At 44.8% G+C, this 17,852-nt stretch overlaps 1 long non-coding RNA gene across 1 annotated transcript; it reads right to left on the reverse strand.

Moving 5' to 3' along the window:
- Nucleotides 1-5,000: 5,000 nt before the first annotated feature.
- On the reverse strand, nt 5,001-6,691 carry LOC109903915 (uncharacterized). Its single transcript, XR_002257091.2, has 2 exons — nt 6,429-6,691; nt 5,001-5,753 (listed from the first exon to the last, which is right to left on the reverse strand). It is a non-coding gene; the product is annotated as an uncharacterized LOC109903915 (long non-coding RNA).
- Nucleotides 6,692-17,852: the final 11,161 nt, after the last annotated feature.

Consider the following 17,852-nt stretch of genomic DNA (forward strand, 5'->3'; position numbering starts at 1 on the left):
TAGATTGCCTAAAGTACAGTACTTTTTTTTCCCAATTTCGTGGTATCCAATTGTTTTTTTAGGAGCTACTATCTTGTCTCATCGCTACAACTCCCTTACGGGCTCGGGAGAGACGAAGGTTGAAAGTCATGCGTCCTCCGAGACACAACCCAACCAAGCCGCACTGCTTCTTAACATCCATCCAACCCGGAAACCAGCCACACCAATGTGTCGGAGGAAACACCGTGTACCTGGCAACCTTGTGTTAGCGCGCACTGCGCCCGGCCCGCCACAGGAGTCGCTGGTGCGTGATGAGACAAGGACATCCCTACCGGCCAACCCCTCCCTAACCCGGACGACGCTAAGCCAATTGTGCGTCGCCCCACAGACCTCCCGGTCGCGGCCGGTTACGACAGAGCCTGAGCGCGAACCCAGAGTCTCTGGTGGCACAGCTGGCGCTGCAGTACAGCGCTCTTAACCCCTGTGCCACCCGGGAGGCCTACAGTACCTTATGATAAACTGCAGACCACACTATTTGCCAAGAGAGTTTTCATCTATACTTTTCTTGGCTGTTTATTTACCACCGTAGACGGATGCTGGCACTAAGACCGCACTCAGTCAGCTGTATAAGGAAATAAGCAAACAGGAAACCGCTCACCCAGAGGCATCGCCCCTAGTGGCCGGAGACTTTAATGCAGGGAAACTTAAATCAGTTCTGCCTAATTTCTATCAAAATGTTAAATGTGCAACCAGAGAGAAAAAAAATCTAGATCACCAGTACTCCACACACAGAGACACATACAAAGCTCTCCCTCGCCCCTCCATTTGGTAATATGACCACAATTATATCCTCCTGATTCCTGCTTGCAAGCAAACATTAAAGCAGGAAGCACCAGTGACTCGGTCTATAAAGAAATTGGTCAGATGAAGCTGATGTTAAACTACAGGACTGTTTTGCTATCACAGACTGGAACATGTTCTGGGATTTTTCCGATGGCATTGAGGAGTACACCACATCAGTCACTGGGTTTATCAATAAGTACATTGAGGACGTCATCACCACAGTGACTGTACGTACATACCCCAACCCGAAGCCATGGATGATAGGCAACATTCGCACTGAGCTAAAGGCTAGAGCTGCCGCTTTCAAGGTGCGGGACTCTAACCCGGAAGCTTATGAGAAATCCTGCTATGCCCACCGACGAACCATCAAACAGGCAAAGCATCAATACAGGGCTAAGATTGAATTGTACTACACCGGCTCCGACGCTCGTCTTATGTGACAGGGCTTGCAAACTATTATAGACTATAAAGGGAAGCACAGCCACAAGCTGCCCAGTGACACGAGCCTACCAGATGAGCTAAATCAATTCTATGCTCGTTTCGAGGCAAGCAACACTGAGGCATGCATGAGAGCATCAGCTGTTCCGGACGACTGTGTGATCACGCTCTCCATGGCCGACGTGAGTAAGACCTTTGAACAGGTCAACATTACCAAGGCTGCTGGGCCAGACGGATTACGGATTACGGATTACGTATAGCGTATATCCTTCCTGTTTGGCCCTGTCCGGGGGTGTCCTCGGATGGGGCCACAGTGTCTCCTGACCCCTCCTGTCTCAGCCTCCAGTATTTATGTTGCAGTAGTTTATGTGTCGGGGGGCTGGGGTCAGTTTGTTATATCTGGAGTACTTCTCCTGTCCTATTCGGTGTCCTGTGTGAATCTAAGTGTGCGTTCTCTAATTCTCTCCTTCTCTCTTTCTTTCTCTCTCTCGGAAGGACCTGAGCCCTAGGACCATGCCCCAGGACTACCTGACATGATGAATCCTTGCTGTCCCCAGTCCACCTGGCCATGCTGCTGTTCCAGTTTCAACTGACCTGAGCCCTAGGACCATGCCCCAGGACTACCTGACATGATGACTCCTTGCTGTCCCCAGTCCACCTGGCCATGCTGCTGTTCCAGTTTCAACTTCCACCTGACTGTGCTGCTGCTCCAGTTTCAACTGTTCTGCCTTATTATTATTCGACCATGCTGGTCATTTATGAACATTTGAACATCTTGGCCATTATACATACTGTTATAATCTCCACCCGGCACAGCCAGAAGAGGACTGGCCACCCCACATAGCCTGGTTCCTCTCTAGGTTTCTTCCTAGGTTTTGGCCTTTCTAGGGAGTTTTTCCTAGCCACCGTGCTTCTGCACCTGCATTGCTTGCTGTTTGGGGTTTTAGGCTGGGTTTCTGTACAGCACTTTGAGATATCAGCTGATGTACGAAGGGCTATATAAATAAATTTGATTTGATTTGATTACCAGGACGTGTGCTCCGGGCATGTGCTGACCAACTGACAGGTGTCTTCACGGACATTTTCAACATGCCCCTGATTGAGTCTGTAATACCAACATGTTTCAAGCAGACCACCATAGTCCCAGTGCCCAAGAACACGAAAGCAACTTGCTCTAATGACTACAGACCCGTAGCACTCACGTCCGTAGCCATGAAGTGCTTTGAAAGGCTGTTAATGGCTCACATCAACACCATTATCCCAGGAACCCTAGACCCACTCCAATTTGCATACCGCCCAAACAGATCCACAGATGGTGCAATCTCTATTGCATTCCACACTGTCCTTTCCCACCTGGACAAAAGGAACACCTATGTGAGAATGCTATTCATTGACTCCAGCTCAGCGTTCAACAGCAAAAGGAGAACCGAGCACGCCCTCATTCTCATCGACGGGGCTGTGGTGGAGCAGGTTGAGAGCTCCAAGTTCCTTGGTGTCCACATCACCAACAAACTAGAATGATCCAAACACACCAAGACAGTCGTGAAGAGGGCACGGCAAAACCTATTCCCCCTGAGGAAACTATAAAGATTTGGCATGGGCCCTCAGATCCTCAAAAGGGTCTACAGCTGCAACATCGAGATCATCATTGCCTGGTACTGCAAATGCTCGGCCTCCGACCACAAGGCACCACAGAGGGTAGGGCGTACGGCCCAGTACATCACTGGGGCTAAGCTGCCTGCCATCCAGGACCTCTACACCAGGCGGTGTCAGAGGAATGCCCTAAAAATGGTCAAAGACCCCAGCCACCCCAGTCATAGAGAGAAATTCCTACTGCCGCATGGCAAGCGGTACCAGAGCACTAAGTCTGGACCAAAAGGCTTCTCAACAGTTTTTACCCCCAAGCCATAAGACTCCTGAACAGGTAATCAAATGGCTACCCGGACTATTTGCATTGTGTGTGTCCCCCGACCCCTCTTTTATGCTGCTGCTACTCTCTGTCTATTATATATGCATAGTCACTTTAACTATACATTAATGTACATACTACCTCAATTAGCCCGACTAACCAGTGCTCCCACACATTGGCTACCTGGACTATCTGCATTGTGTCCCGTGTCCCACCACCCCCTCTTTTTATCATATGAATAGTCACTTTAACCATACCTACATGTACATACTACCTCAATTAGCCTGACTAACCAGTGCCTGTATATAGCCTCGCTACTATATATAGCCTATAGCCTCGCTACTGTGTATAGCCTATAGCCTCACTACTGTTATTTTCCACTGTCTTTTTTTACTGATGTTTTTATTTCTTTACTAATCTATTGTTCACCTAATACCTTTTTTTACTTACAAAATGCACTATTGGTTAGAAACTGTAAGTAAGCATTTCACTGTAAGGTCTACTACACCTGTTGTTTTTGGGGCACGTGACAAATAAACTTTGATTTGATTTGACTGACTTTTTCCCCTCGTATCGTTTTACTAGGAAGGAAGTACAGTGGGGCAAAAAAGTATTGTCAGCCACCAATTGTGGCTGCCTAAATTGTGTAATATTTATGTCCAATGAGCACCGATGCACTATCATTTCTCTTAATTTGACAAGGATTAGAAAGGATTTGCCAGTAGATTGTCGACTTGATTCATGACTGCTAGATCAGATGTTGAAAGTATGTTGACATTCCAATCAAAGCTACTGTAGATAAAATTATGTAAAATCACGTTATCCGTGGCCAATGACCTTGAGCCTTCTCGGATGGACACTTCTAATGTAACTATGGCAGCACCAAAGGTGCTTTAATTTTCAAGGTCTCTCCTCCCCACAAGTGACAGAACAGGGATAATCATGGTGCAACTAGAGAACATTACCGACACGCACTACATATTTCCGCTGGCTACCCCACCACAAAAGCACTGAGCTAGGCTTAAACACCTGCGTTTTGGATCTGCCTTAAGAAAGCAAAAGAGACGTCTGTATGCAGCTTATTTAAAATGTTTTTTTACAAACTGACACATTAATGCCAAACATACAAGCCCAAAAAACTAATTGAACATGACCAATCTACAGCATTGTTTCAAACCCATTGAGGTCAATTAGTATTAAATTCCCAAACTCAGTTTAAGATGTTGTTGCATTGAATGCATCTCAATCCACCACATCTGCCTGTGTGTAAGGTGTCAGTCTAAAAAGTTTTGCATCCCTTTGGCTGAGAGCCAACCAACCAGACCCAGTGTCCAGAAACTAGTGTTAGTTCAAATATATACTTTATTGCCAGCCTTCCCCTGAACATCTTTGTAGGCTAGTTAGTAAATGGACTGGTCACAGGTCAATGTAGCTAGGGTAAAGTAAATCTAATTAAAGCAGCCTGCAAGTGAGTCAACTGTCAGGAAACTGAACTGTTTTGGCCACAAGGAATGCAAGAAAGGTCCTAGTTGACATAGCATAAATGCTACAACTGGCCGAAGGTGAACATTCCTATACCCCATTCTAAAATAAGAATTTAATTTGTGGCACATCACACCTAGTCTACGTTAAGGAAATCCCTGGGTTTAGCCATGTGATCAATAAAGGGGCTGGACACAAGTGGAACAGAGCAAATTACTTGTCAGGTCAAGCTTTAGAATTTAGAGACAGGAGAAGAAACATCATGTTAAAATATTTTTATTTTACAAGAATATTGTCACAAGTATCCTACATTTTAAAGGTTAATTGAACCTGGCCTTAAAAACAAATCTAAGCATATCACATCATGATTTATACAATTAAATCTCACATGCTAACCCATACAATGCCATATTCTAGAAATAAATCACAAGTGTACATCAAGCCTGTGCCACATTCATTTATACCTTATTTTCAAAGTGCCTCAACCAACATTTCTTTACATATGTTAACTTCTTAACAAATTACTAAACTACCCCCTGGTGTCTACACAGGAACAGCGGGACCAAACGGTTCAAAGAGCAGAGTTCCGTACAGTACATACTCATCATGGACTGCCTCCATGGAGAGGACCGTACAGTTCGGCCTATGGGCATGGGGCCAGTGTGCGAGGTGTGAAGGCCTACTGGTTTGAAGGTGTGAGGGCAAATAACAACTCCCATCAGTGAAGTAGAAATGAGTTCTCGTCCAGCACGGAACTCCACCGAATCTCTTCGGTTAGGAGCGCACATGACTGCCTTTCTGAAAAGTATATACAAAATGTGCTCTTAGTAAAAAAAGTTTGCCCCATCTCGGCCGCTGATGTTCAAGTCTTGCCGGTGTCGATTCACTGCGCAACATCCCTCTAGAAGCACCCCTGTAGTGATCCCCCCACCATGATGGGTATGATGAGCGCAACCGAGCTGGACTGCAAGGATGCACTGGCTCCTTTGGGAATGTTGTTCTTGGTGACATCGGGCATCTTGGTCATGTTGGAACTCGCACCGCCAGCTCTGGTCGTAGCATTCATGGCAGGGGACTGTGTGGTAGTGTTTTGCGCGTGGACCTAAAACGGGAGAGCAGAGGGGCTTGTCACATGTGAAACAGGTAAACCTGAAACATTTGACGAATCGGGACAATTATCATAAGACTTCACTTTCGTACGACTAATTTTTCAAAGGGTAAACGTTCAGCTAGGCACACGGAGTAGCCTAGGCAGTAAAAACACAATAGCTCTATGGAAATATAGCCCAACAATGTGCACCTTAATTAAGACATGTTGTAAGTGCCATCACCTTGTGGACAACGGTTTCCATAGCCTATAGGATAATGGGCAACGTCCTGCATTTTAATTGCGCAGGGTAGGATTTTTAAAAATACCGTCGCGCTTAAATTACAATTAGCCAGCCTACGCATGACGTGGTAACTTTAGATCAACGACTCAGTAACCTATCTGAAGAGGCGTCACCGTTCCACATAGCGCTGGCACACTAGATTTTGCCAACATGTTGTCAATCATACTGACTGAAAACATCTGAGGTCAATTATACACGCCATCATTCGATTGTCAATGTCGAAAATCATACATTTATGGTAACAAATGCCTGATTAATAAGCCACAATGAAAGTTGAACCGGTCCTGTTGAAATACATTTGCTCTCCAGAATGGGTAGTCTAATTAAAATCTGGGTTAATCTGAAACAAAACATGGTAAAAAAGTAAATTAGAAGAAAAGGTCTACCTGTGATGAAAAATGCATGGCAAGGAGAAGAAATCCAATGTAAGCCATCAACATTTTAGTCATCTTGTTATCGGTTTCTTAACAACAACAATTGCGCGTAATGTAGCTATCCTACCTCAGGCTTTTCTCAAGATAAATGACTGGAGGACAAACCCGGGGGAATTTATACCACCACCGATTGTGACGTTGGGCAACACTGCTCATCTCCCAAACCACCTGTTCAGCCTTCCAATCAAATGGAAACCTACAGTTTATCAGAAACATCCCAGAAACGACACCTCTGAGACCTCTTCTTATACGTTTTTGGGGTGTGACTGTCAGCAATACAAATAGCCTTTGTGTTTATAATCATTGTCTTTTGATATGAATTCACTGGTTTACAATTTGAAGAGTTTGAGACAATTATTCTCTCTACCTTCCTCTTCAGAGAAGGTTGATTCCATGAGCACGATGGGGACATTTTTCGAACAATAATAATTATACAGTTAGTCTAGTTTATGTTGTTCAAAATATATTTATGGGGATATTTTGCCTGGTAAATGGCAAAGAAAAGTTTTACAGATAAGCAGCTCTTATAGCGACCTCATGCGGTAAATATAAGCTTTTAACCACAACGCAATTCGGTTCATATGTCCATTCCCCGTCGGTAGTAGTAGACCTATTGGTCTTACATGGAAGCTATAATTCACCTGCGGTGACTAAGGTCAACTGAATACTCGAAAATTACATATCCTAAAGAAAATATGTGTGCTTGCTAGCTTGTCTTGAAGTAATATGGTTGATAGAAAGGATAGCTGGAACAGGTGAAAGTTGGTTGGGTGTCTCTAGCTTGAATGGTTCTAGAGTTAGGCCTATAATATTACTGTTGGTGGGTTATTTATGGTAATTCATGAAAATGTAAATAGTTGTCATTTATAAAGTTTTGAAAATGTTGAAGTTGTTTTAATGTTTGTAGCTGAAATGGTGAAAGAGCAGTAGCATTTAAAATGTCTATCACTGTGTTCTTATGGTTGGCATTGGGAGATTCTCTATTGGTCTAAAGCCCATCGTCCATAGCCACAGGAAGTAGGGGTGCTGGTGCTGCGGTGGAGATGGAGTTGAAATCAAATCCAATTTTATTCATCACATGCTTCGTAAACAACAAGTGTAAGCTAACAGTGAAATGCTAACTTACGGGCCATTCCCAACAATGCAGAGAAAGAAAATAGAGAAATATTGGAAAAGTAGTAACTTTATTATCTAGGTGATTTTTTTTCAGTCAGCACGCCCTACTCAAAACATCTTCCCGCAGCTATGCCATTCTCTCCTTGACTCCTCCGTCCTCCTCTCCTCCGTAACTCGTAAACCACTAAGTAGTTGAGGGGTCTAGGATAGTGTCAATGATTGTAGGTGAACAAATGAGTGTCCTCCTCCCATTAATTACCTACTTCAGCAGAGGATGCACAAGAGCATCCTCCCAGTGGCTAGCGTGGACAGTGGCATCATGCCCATATGGGGCACAAGGGTATGTGCCCCCTCAGATTTGTCAATTTTGTATTATTTTTCAGATGTTAAATTAATCACTAAACTTCATTTTTAGCCCACATTCTATCGTAATTATTTATAGAAAAGATCTGTCAGTGGTATTTTGCGGAGTGGGCACACTGACTGGACCAGGCAACGATTACCAGGCAAGGACTCGCAGGAGGTATGTTGTAAATTCATTTGATTAAGTTATGTAGCCTATTGATTCCTTCTTAATCAAAAAATAAAACCAAAATGTTTTGTTGTTTCTCTGCAATACTATCCACCTAGCAATTTCATTAATTTGACTTTATCTAGCTAGCTAGATAGGTTCGCTATCTCCCAACCTCATAACCAGAAAAATTGTGCACTCTCTTTGTAGACTTTGCAGTGTCTATTAATTGTCCAAACGCACAGTCAATTTCCCACTCTGTATTGCAATAAAATGTTCACAAATGCTCACAAACTGTTAGGGCAACCATAGTCCCAACAGCATTCCCAACCCCTTACCATTGCTACACCTGGCTATCAGCAGAGCCTTGTCTGGCAGCAAAACAGTTCATTTAGCCTCATTTACTGCCTTTAAAAAAACATAGCTGATATGGCTGACTTTCTTGAACAAATGTGTTTAATCGTGACAATTGAGATGTACAAACCATGGCATAAAGGGACGACGAGCGGAATAGAGGCAATCTATAATTTTGATGAAGACATTAATGAGCGAGCTAGGACGGATGTAGTCTATATCACTATTTGTTCAGCACTTTTGAAATGTACAGCGACAGAATTCAGAACATGGGCCGTTCCTACAGTATTATCTCTGTACACCAAGTCAGAAACGTAGGATAAATAAAGGGGGTATAATAGCAGACAATGAAAGCTCTTACAATATTTGATGACATTTCTCTAAAACAGGCTATATGTGCACCACCAAGTCAGAACGTTAGGCCACGTTATGAGGGGAATAGGGACCAAATTATTAGGGTGAGGCACATGGGCTACTAACAGCTTACTACACAACATACACTTAGAATTACTCTCTTAGCTATAGTATACATATCTCCCTGGTATATTACATAATTTATGCAGCAGCATACAATACATTTTTGGACTCACCTTGTTGTGCTGTGCTCACTTGAACAGGAAGTCATGGGCAAGTTTTGTCATCAAACTTTGTGGTCAAAGTCTGGGATTCTCTGGATTTATGGTGCTTTCAAGACAATTGGCAACTCTGAAAAAAATTACTTTGAATCATGACGTCAGTGATCTTCAGGTCAGAGCTCAAGAAAGAGGCCCAAATTCCCAACTTGGAATTCCGAGTTGGATAACCATTCAAAACGTATTTTCCCAGTTGGAGCTCATTTTTTACAGAGTTCCCAGTTGTCTTGAACTCACTGAAGTCTGAGATTTCCCAGTTCCGAGTTTCCAGTTGTTTTGAATGCGGCAGAAATCATGCTGGATTGACAGGATGGCCAATGTTGAATGTTTACCCATTTAAGCTTGGAAAAGAGACCCTTAAACCCAGACTTGGACCACACACCCACACACCCACTCTAATGCTTGCTTGCAGTCAGCCGCTAATTCCTTCCAAAACACTCATTGTTGAATATAAGATTTCCAACTTGTTGTGTAATGTTTATGTGCAACGGCCGATAAGCACTGATATGTTTTCTCTATAAATTATCTTCATAATTTATCTTCATATGACAAGGATTGAAAAGGATTTGCCAGTAGATTGTCGGCTTGATTCATAATGATGACTGCTAGCTTGCTAGCTAAGATTCTGAAAGTATGATGTTGACATGATCTGTCCAATCAAAGCTACAGTAGATATAATGTGATATTGTGTCCAATGACCTTGAGCCTTCATGGATGGGCACTTCTAAAGGAATTCTATGGCAGCACCCAAGTAGCTTGAATTTTCAAGCTCTCCACGTAGGTTCAAACTCTCTTTCATATCGTCTGAGATCCCCAAGGACTGGAAAGCTGCTGCGGTCATCCCCCTCTTCAAAGGGGGAGACACCCTGGACCCAAACTGTTACAGACCTATATCCATCCTGCCCTGCCTATCTAAGGTCTTCGAAAGCCAAGTCAACAAACAGATCACTGACCATCTCGAATCCCACCGTACCTTCTCCGCTGTGCAATCTGGTTTCCGAGCCGGTCACGGGTGCACCTCAGCCGAGCTCAAGGTACTAAACGATATCACAACAGCCATCGATAAAAGACAGTACTGTGCAGCCGTCTTCATCGACCTGGCCAATGCTTTCGACTCTGTCAATCACCATATTCTTATCGGCAGACTCAATAGCCTCAGTTTTTCTAATGACTGCCTTGCCTGGTTCACCAACTACTTTGCAGACAGAGTTCAGTGTGTCAATCGGAGAGCATGTTGTCCGGTCCTCTGGCAGTCTCTATGGGGGTGCCACAGGGTTCAATTCTCGGGCCGACTCTTTTCTCTGTATATATCAATGATGTTGCTCTTGCTGCGGGCGATTCCCTGATCCACCTCTACGCAGACGACACCATTCTGTATACTTCTGACCCTTCCTTGGACACTATGCTATCTAAACTCCAAACGAGCTTCAATGCCATACAACACTCCTTCCGTGGCCTCCAACTGCTCTGAAACGCTAGTAAAACCAAATGCATGCTTTTCAACCTTTCGGTGCCTGCACCCGCATGCCCGACAAGCATCACCACCCTGGATGGTTCCGACCTAGAATATGTGGACATCTATAAGTACCTAGGTGTCTGGCTAGACTGTAAACTCTCCTTCCAGACTCATATCAAACATCTCCAATCCAAAATCAAATCTAGAATCGGCTTTCTATTTTGCAACAAAGCCTCCTTCACTCACGCAGCCAAACTTACCCTAGTAAAACTGACTATCCTACCGATCCTCGACTTTGGCGATGTCATCTACAAAATGGCTTCCAACACTCTACTCAGCAAACTGGATGCAGTTTATCACAGTGCCATCCGCTTTGTTACTAAAGCACCTTATACCACCCACCACTGCGACCTGTATGCTCCAGTCGGCTGGCCCTCGCTACATATTTGTCGCCAGACCCACTGGCTCCAGGTCATCTACAAGTCTAGGCTAGGTAAAGCTCCGCCTTATCTCAGTACACTGGTCACGATGGCAACACCCACCCGTAGCACACGCTCCAGCAGGTGTATCTCACTGATCATCCCTAAAGCCAACACCTCATTTGGCCGCCTTTCCTTCCAGTTCTCTGCTGCCTGTGACTGGAATGAATTGCAAAAATCGTTGAAGTTGGAGACTTTTATTTCCCTCACCAACTTTAAACATCTGCAATGTGAGCAGCTAACCGATTACTGCAGCTGTACATAGTCCACCGGTAAATAGCCCACCCAATTTACCTACCTCATCCCCATACTGTTTCTATTTATTTACTTTTCTGCTCTTTTGCACACCAGTATCTCTACTTGCACATGACCATCTGATCATTTATCACTCCAGTGTTAATCTACCAAAATTGTAATTATTCGCCTACCTCCTCATGCCTTTTGCACACAATGTATATAGACTCCTTTTTTCTTTTTTTTCTACTGTGTTATTGACTTGTTTATTGTTTACTCCATGTGTAACTCTGTGTAGCTGTCTGTTCCCACTGCTATGCTTTATCTTGGCCAGGTCGCAGTTGTAAATGAGAACTTGTTCTCAACTAGCCTACCTGGTTAAATAAAGCTGAAATAAAAAAATAAAAAATGTAAAAAATTACAAAATTGGCAGAAGCAAATCAGTCGGAGCAACAGCATCACAACACTCCAGCCAAAGGCAAAAGCGAATAGCGCACTTGTCACACAAAATCATGTACAACAATACAATACCACGGGTTCAAAAGAATACCCGGAAAAAAACAGCCTTACGCGTCACACAATAAACGTAACGAACAATTACACACACAGACATGGGGGGGAACAGAGGATAATATACACGTAGAGTGATGAAGGGACGTAAACCAGGTGTGCAGGAAAGCAAAATGTTTTGACATTTTTCAGGTGATGTAATGCACACAGGCCAAGGCCCAGACAAAATACATGTGTTAAAGCACTGTGCTGAACAATTGCCTGGTGTTTTTACAGACCTTTTCCAAATGCAAATTAAATACTTAAAAATCATACAATGTGATTTTCTGGATTTTTGTTTTAGATTCCGTCTCTCGCAGTTGAAGTGTACCTATGATAAAAATTACTGTAACGGCTTTCTTCCTGGGAAGGAGAGGCGGACCAAAACGCAGCGTGGTTATAGTTCATGGTAATTTAATAAGGTAACTCAAACATGAACAGGATACAAAACCAATAAACGTGAAAAACGAAACAGCCCTATTTGGTGCAGAAAACACAAAGACAGGAAACAACCACCCACAAAACCCAACACAAAACAGGCTACCTAAATATGGTTCCCAATCACAGACAATGACTAACACCTGCCTCTGATTGAGAACCATATCAGGCCAAACATAGAAATAGACAATCTAGACACACAACATAGAATGCCCACCCAGCTCACATCCTGACCAACACTAAAACAAGGAAAACACACAAGAACTATGGTCAGAACGTGACAATTACAGACCTCTACATGCTTTCTAAGTAGGAAAGCCTCCAAAATCGGCAGTGTATCAAATACTTGTTCTCCCCACTGTACATATAAATATATGGGTGAGCGATAGCTGTGTGGCATAGGCAAGATGCAGTAGATGGTATAGAGCATTATATATATATGAGATGCGTAATGAAGGATATGTAAACATTATTAAAGTGGCCTTATTGAAAGTGACTAATGATAGGCATAGGCTGTAGGTGTCCTGGAGGGCAGATAGTTTACACCCGGTAATGTGTTGTGCAGACTGCACTACCCTCTGGAGAGTCTTGCGGTTGAGGGCGGTGCAGTTGCCATACCAGGCGGTGATTCAGCCCAACAGGATGCTCTCAATTGTGCATCTGTAAAAGTTTGATTAATGAATGATTAATAAAATTCGGGGGCATATTTCTTGGTAATCCCAAAAATATTGCTATCAGGTTGTAAATCACAGATGGCCTGGTACATTGTTTGCTGCCTGCATTCAGGTTACACTGTTTCAATTTCATTTACAGAATATTCTGGACAAAAATGTCAATACAATCAAACTAGCCAGGGCAATGATCACAAGTCAGTCATAATGTGGCTAATAGGCTAGCATATCTATTTATGTAGCAAGCTAAAAACAGCATAATGTTAGCTAGCTAGCTAATAGGAGGATATCATGTCATACCATTGGAGGAGTGGGTGAGGATTCGACGCAAGTACACAGGACACAGAGCGGAGTGCCTCGTAAGGATCCACAGAATGCGAGTGGGAAAACTGCCATCACCGTCAATATTACTTACCAAAGTGCAATCATTGGACATTAAATTAGATGAGGTACAATCACGAATATACTACCAACGGGACATAAAAAACTGTAACATCTTATGTTTCACGGAATCGTGTCTGAATGGCGACATTGATATTCGGCTAGCGGGATATACGCTGCACCGGCTAGATAGAACAGCACACTCCGGTAAAATGAGGGGCGGCGGTCTGTGCATATTTGTAAACAACAGCTGGTGCACGAAATGTAAGGATGTCTCTAGATTGCAGTACTTAAAAAAAATAAAAATATATATTTTTAGGAGCTACTATCTTGTCTCATCGCTACAACTCCCTTACGGGCTCGGGAGAGACCAAGGTTGAAAGTCATGCGTCCTCCGATACACAACCCAACCAAGCCGCACTGCTTCTTAACACAGCACGCATCCAACCCGGAAGCCAGCCGCACCAATGTGTCGGAGGAAACACTGTGCACCTGGCAACCTTGTGTTAGCGCGCACTGCGCCCAGCCCGCCACAGGAGTCGCTGGTGCGCGATGAGACAAGGACATCCCTACCGGCCAACCCCTCCCTAACCCGGACGACGCTAAGCCAATTGTGCGTCGCCCCACAGACCTCCCGGTCACGGCCGGTTACGACAGAGCCTGAGCGCGAACCCAGAGTCTCTGGTGGCACAGCTGGCGCTGAAGTACAGCGCCCTTAACCACTGTGCCACCCGGGAGGCCTACAGTACCTTATGATAAACTGCAGACCACACTATTTGCCAAGAGAGTTTTCATCTATACTTTTCTTGGCTGTTTATTTACCACCGTAGACGGATGCTGGCACTAAGACCGCACTCAGTCAGCTGTATAAGGAAATAAGCAAACAGGAAACCGCTCACCCAGAGGCATCGCCCCTAGTGGCCGGAGACTTTAATGCAGGGAAACTTAAATCAGTTCTGCCTAATTTCTATCAACATGTTAAATGTGCAACCAGAGAGAAAAAAAATCTGGATCACCAGTACTCCACACACAGAGACACATACAAAGCTCTCCCTCGCCCCTCCATTTGGTAATATGACCACAATTATATCCTCCTGATTCCTGCTTGCAAGCAAACATTAAAGCAGGAAGCACCAGTGACTCGGTCTATAAAGAAATTGGTCAGATGAAGCTGATGTTAAACTACAGGACTGTTTTGCTATCACAGACTGGAACATGTTCTGGGATTTTTCCGATGGCATTGAGGAGTACACCACATCAGTCACTGGGTTTATCAATAAGTACATTGAGGACGTCATCACCACAGTGACTGTACGTACATACCCCAACCCGAAGCCATGGATGATAGGCAACATTCGCACTGAGCTAAAGGCTAGAGCTGCCGCTTTCAAGGTGCGGGACTCTAACCCGGAAGCTTATGAGAAATCCTGCTATGCCCACCGACGAACCATCAAACAGGCAAAGCATCAATACAGGGCTAAGATTGAATTGTACTACACCGGCTCCGACGCTCGTCTTATGTGACAGGGCTTGCAAACTATTATAGACTATAAAGGGAAGCACAGCCACAAGCTGCCCAGTGACACGAGCCTACCAGATGAGCTAAATCAATTCTATGCTCGTTTCGAGGCAAGCAACACTGAGGCATGCATGAGAGCATCAGCTGTTCCGGACGACTGTGTGATCACGCTCTCCATGGCCGACGTGAGTAAGACCTTTGAACAGGTCAACATTACCAAGGCTGCTGGGCCAGACGGATTACGGATTACGGATTACGTATAGCGTATATCCTTCCTGTTTGGCCCTGTCCGGGGGTGTCCTCGGATGGGGCCACAGTGTCTCCTGACCCCTCCTGTCTCAGCCTCCAGTATTTATGTTGCAGTAGTTTATGTGTCGGGGGGCTGGGGTCAGTTTGTTATATCTGGAGTACTTCTCCTGTCCTATTCGGTGTCCTGTGTGAATCTAAGTGTGCGTTCTCTAATTCTCTCCTTCTCTCTTTCTTTCTCTCTCTCGGAAGGACCTGAGCCCTAGGACCATGCCCCAGGACTACCTGACATGATGAATCCTTGCTGTCCCCAGTCCACCTGGCCATGCTGCTGTTCCAGTTTCAACTGACCTGAGCCCTAGGACCATGCCCCAGGACTACCTGACATGATGACTCCTTGCTGTCCCCAGTCCACCTGGCCATGCTGCTGTTCCAGTTTCAACTTCCACCTGACTGTGCTGCTGCTCCAGTTTCAACTGTTCTGCCTTATTATTATTCGACCATGCTGGTCATTTATGAACATTTGAACATCTTGGCCATTATACTGTTATAATCTCCACCCGGCACAGCCAGAAGAGGACTGGCCACCCCACATCTCCTGACCCCTCCTGTCTCAGCCTCCAGTATTTATGCTGCAGTAGTTTATGTGTCGGGGGGCTGGGGTCAGTTTGTTATATCTGGAGTACTTCTCCTGTCCTATTCGGTGTCCTGTGTGAATCTAAGTGTGCGTTCTCTAATTCTCTCCTTCTCTCTTTCTTTCTCTCTCTCGGAGGACCTGAGCCCTAGGACCATGCCCCAGGACTACCTGACATGATGACTCCTTGCTGTCCCCAGTCCACCTGGCCATGCTGCTGTTCCAGTTTCAACTGACCTGAGCCCTAGGACCATGCCCCAGGACTACCTGACATGATGACTCCTTGCTGTCCCCAGTCTACCTGGCCATGCTGCTGTTCCAGTTTCAACTTCCACCTGACTGTGCTGCTGCTCTAGTTTCAACTGTTCTGCCTTATTATTATTCGACCATGCTGGTCATTTATGAACATTGAACATCTTGACCATGTTCTGTTATAATCTCCACCCGGCACAGCCAGAAGAGGACTGGCCACCCCACATAGCCTGGTTCCTCTCTAGGTTTCTTCCTATGTATTGGCCTTTCTAGGGAGTTTTTCCTAGCCACCGTGCTTCTCCACCTGCATTGCTTGCTGTTTGGGGTTTTAGGCTGGGTTTCTGTACAGCACTTTGAGATATCAGCTGATGTACGAAGGGCTATATAAATAAATTTGATTTGATTTGATTTGACATAGCCTGGTTCCTCTCTAGGTTTCTTCCTAGGTTTTGGCCTTTCTAGGGAGTTTTTCCTAGCCACCGTGCTTCTGCACCTGCATTGCTTGCTGTTTGGGGTTTTAGGCTGGGTTTCTGTACAGCACTTTGAGATATCAGCTGATGTACGAAGGGCTATATAAATAAATTTGATTTGATTTGATTACCAGGACGTGTGCTCCGGGCATGTGCTGACCAACTGACAGGTGTCTTCACGGACATTTTCAACATGCCCCTGATTGAGTCTGTAATACCAACATGTTTCAAGCAGACCACCATAGTCCCAGTGCCCAAGAACACGAAAGCAACTTGCTCTAATGACTACAGACCCGTAGCACTCACGTCCGTAGCCATGAAGTGCTTTGAAAGGCTGGTAATGGCTCACATCAACACCATTATCCCAGGAACCCTAGACCCACTCCAATTTGCATACCGCCCAAACAGATCCACAGATGGTGCAATCTCTATTGCATTCCACACTGTCCTTTCCCACCTGGACAAAAGGAACACCTATGTGAGAATGCTATTCATTGACTCCAGCTCAGCGTTCAACAGCAAAAGGAGAACCGAGCACGCCCTCATTCTCATCGACGGGGCTGTGGTGGAGCAGGTTGAGAGCTCCAAGTTCCTTGGTGTCCACATCACCAACAAACTAGAATGATCCAAACACACCAAGACAGTCGTGAAGAGGGCACGGCAAAACCTATTCCCCCTGAGGAAACTATAAAGATTTGGCATGGGCCCTCAGATCCTCAAAAGGGTCTACAGCTGCAACATCGAGAGCATCATTGCCTGGTACTGCAAATGCTCGGCCTCCGACCACAAGGCACCACAGAGGGTAGGGCGTACGGCCCAGTACATCACTGGGGCTAAGCTGCCTGCCATCCAGGACCTCTACACCAGGCGGTGTCAGAGGAAGGCCCTAAAAATGGTCAAAGACCCCAGCCACCCCAGTCATAGAGAGAAATTCCTACTGCCGCATGGCAAGCGGTACCAGAGCACCAAGTCTGGACCAAAAGGCTTCTCAACAGTTTTTACCCCCAAGCCATAAGACTCCTGAACAGGTAATCAAATGGCTACCGTTTTACTAGGAAGGAAGTACAGTGGGGCAAAAAAGTATTGTCAGCCACCAATTGTGGCTGCCTAAATTGTGTAATATTTATGTCCAATGAGCACCGATGCACTATCATTTCTCTTAATTTGACAAGGATTAGAAAGGATTTGCCAGTAGATTGTCGACTTGATTCATGACTGCTAGATCAGATGTTGAAAGTATGTTGACATTCCAATCAAAGCTACTGTAGATAAAATTATGTAAAATCACGTTATCCGTGGCCAATGACCTTGAGCCTTCTCGGATGGACACTTCTAATGTAACTATGGCAGCACCAAAGGTGCTTTAATTTTCAAGGTCTCTCCTCCCCACAAGTGACAGAACAGGGATAATCATGGTGCAACTAGAGAACATTA

Source organism: Oncorhynchus kisutch, linkage group LG14 (assembly GCF_002021735.2).
Source record: "Oncorhynchus kisutch isolate 150728-3 linkage group LG14, Okis_V2, whole genome shotgun sequence".
NCBI lineage: Eukaryota > Metazoa > Chordata > Actinopteri > Salmoniformes > Salmonidae > Oncorhynchus > Oncorhynchus kisutch.